A 2,867-nucleotide genomic window follows, 5' to 3' on the forward strand; every position below is an offset into this window, starting at 1 on the left:
TTCGGAAGATGAGAATGTTTTCGCTGAGCTCATTCCAGAGGAGGATTACGCATCTGCTATTGTTCAGCCTCGAGTTGGAGCTACGACTGTGAAAATTGACTCCTCTTTATAACAGTTGTTGAAGCTTGAGGGATATTTTCGGAACTGCGAGAATGATCCTCAACGTCATTTGCAGAATTTTGTGGACGTGTGTGCTAATCATATCCAGAACAACGTTCCACAAGATGCTATCCGGTTGAGGTTATTCAAATATTCCTTGGCTGGAGAGGCAAGAACATGGTTCGAGAAGCTGCCCCGGAATTCGATTACTACATGGGCAGAGATGGTTGCTGCGTTTCTCACAAAATGGTACCCACAGCAAGAAGGCTGAAATTCGGGACAAGATCTATGAATTCAAGCAGCGACCGGGGAGAACAATTATATGAAGCATGGGAGAGATTCAAGGATTATTTGCGAGGAAGAGCCCAAATCATGGTTTTCGGAGAACATATTAATGGAGAAGTTCTTACCGAGGGTTAGATCCGGTGTCGCAATCGGTTGCGAATAATGCGGTGATGGTTGTTTCATGAACAAATCTTATCGACGGGTGACCACCATACTTAACAAGCTGACAACTCATAATCAGGCTTGGCACTCAAACAATGCTGATGTGGTACCGTTCGGTAGTGCTATGATCCAAAATATAGTGAAGGAGAATCAGGACACTCAGCAAACCTTGGCAGAACTTGCAACAAATATTTCCCTGCTGACGAAGAAGTTTGATGAATCCCAGATCAAGAAGGTCAATGTTTGTGAGAGGAGGCAATTTTACTGCAAAAGGATGTACCATGCTCAAGATGGTCCATTCCACGAAGGGCCTCTTTGGAGTTCAAGATGCTAATTATGTGAATAACTCTCAAGGGGTTACCGAGAGGCAAATTTTTGGGGTGGTTATCGAGTCGGAATCAATGGCGACCTCAACAAGGTCAAGGTGCTTATAACAACTGCGGGAACTACAACAATAACTATGGTGGTGCGAACCAAGGGAGTTACAACAACAGCAACAACTTTGGGAACAAAAGTTCCAACCCTTATATACCACCGAAAGGGTAGTCAACAGAGGCAGGTAGTTCGAAGGTTGAAGCAATGCTTGAGAAGATTCAGCAAATCGCCTAAGTACGAAAGAACTTTATGCGGGGCCGAGAGACAGAGACAACTGGCCCCATACAACGGCTATTCAAGCTCGAGTCACGGATGAGGATATTTCTAGAGAGCAAGATCCTCCTAAAAAGGGAGGACTTCGAGTGATACTATTCCAAATCCAAAGAATGGGGGAGGCGGTGTAGACCGTGTGTTTGCACGTATCACTACTAGGAGTGGTAAAATACTCCAAGGGGTGAAAAGAAGGTGATTGATCTTGAGCCGATAGATGAAGAAGATGAGGTGCGTTTGAAGCACCCATTACCGTTGATGAGATTGTTTGCGACGAAGGGTGCCGATATTCGGAGATAGTGAAGGCGGTGAGAACACAAGTAGCGACCGTAAAGGGGCTCTCCGCCTTGACTCGGCTTTTCAAATCTACACCACCTTTTCCTCGGAGGTTGGTGAAGAAAAAGGAAGATGCTAAGTTCGAGAAATTTCGCATGATCATCGGTGGCGTTTATCTCTTAATTTCCACTTCTTGGAAGTCGTAAAGGAGATGCCGGTTTGCTAAATATGTGAAGGATTTGCTCACGAAGAAGAAGACGGTTCAACATGAACCGTCGGTTTGACGCACACCTTGTGAGTTCCATCATCTCAACGACTACCGTTCGAAAAAGGAGATCCCGAGGCGTTCACCATTCCTTGTTCGTTGGGCACCATGATTTTGCTCGCGCTTTGTGTGACAATGGGGCGAGTATTAATTCTTGCCCCTTATATACAAACAATCGGGCTTGGGGATGCCAAGGCCGACTACTATGAGGTTACAAATGGCCGATAGGTCGATCAAAAGCACTGCTGGGTGGTTGATGATGTATTTGTGCGGGTTGGTAATTTTATGTTGCCGCCGATTTTGTAATTCTTGACCGTACGTTAATAGGGACATTCCACCATTCCGGGGAGGCCTTTCCTTTATGGGAGGGCTTTGATGGATTAGGAGAAAAAATGAAATCAAGTTCCGAGTCAACAATGAAGAAGTGACTTTTCAGGCCAACAAGGGGATGAAGTTACCCAGTGCTTATGAGAGCATTTCGGTAACCTTGCTAGGTTACTATATTTGACAACGTCCGCGTTATACCATTAATAGGTGTAATTTGAGCGTATCAACCTGCACTTGCTGCATTCTTTTATGAATGCCGACTACCAGGTCGAATATACTTCTTTGACCCGTGGCTGATCAACGCTTCAACTTCCTATCGAGTTTTCAGGGTAAGCATCGCGTCCGCTGACCTTGAAGACTTTCTTATCATATGTCTTATTTTTATTTCAGAGACATAGACATTTATGTATTAGTATTCTAGACTGTACTATTCACCTTAGATGCTCTTGTATTATTCAGACTAGACCCTGGAGGTATTTAGTGTATTTCGCACTTTTTACTACTATATATATATATATATATATATATATATATATATATCGTGAGACTTACGTATTGTTGATTTTCACTACTTAACTTTCTTCAATTTATGTATTGGTTCATTGTTGGGATGAGAGTTTGCTTATCGAGGTGGGAAGGTAAGTGCCCGCACGGCGTAGGCTAAATGGGTCGTAACAAGTTGGTATCGTAGCCCTTGGTTACCCGTATATTTATTACAAAGAGCATGTCTAGTATAGTTTCCGATCGGTACGTGAGCTCCGTATTTTTTTGCGGGAGGATAAGGCTTTAAGGGGAAAACTCACTTTCT

General features: G+C 43.7%; 1 non-coding gene across 1 annotated transcript; it reads right to left on the minus strand.

The window, feature by feature from the left end:
- Window positions 1-369: 369 nt before the first annotated feature.
- LOC132061709 (small nucleolar RNA R71) lies at window positions 370-478 on the minus strand. The gene has a single exon (XR_009416129.1). It is a non-coding gene; the product is annotated as a small nucleolar RNA R71 (small nucleolar RNA).
- Window positions 479-2,867: the final 2,389 nt, after the last annotated feature.

The sequence above is a fragment of the Lycium ferocissimum genome, chromosome 6, assembly GCF_029784015.1.
Source record: "Lycium ferocissimum isolate CSIRO_LF1 chromosome 6, AGI_CSIRO_Lferr_CH_V1, whole genome shotgun sequence".
Taxonomy (NCBI): domain Eukaryota; kingdom Viridiplantae; phylum Streptophyta; class Magnoliopsida; order Solanales; family Solanaceae; genus Lycium; species Lycium ferocissimum.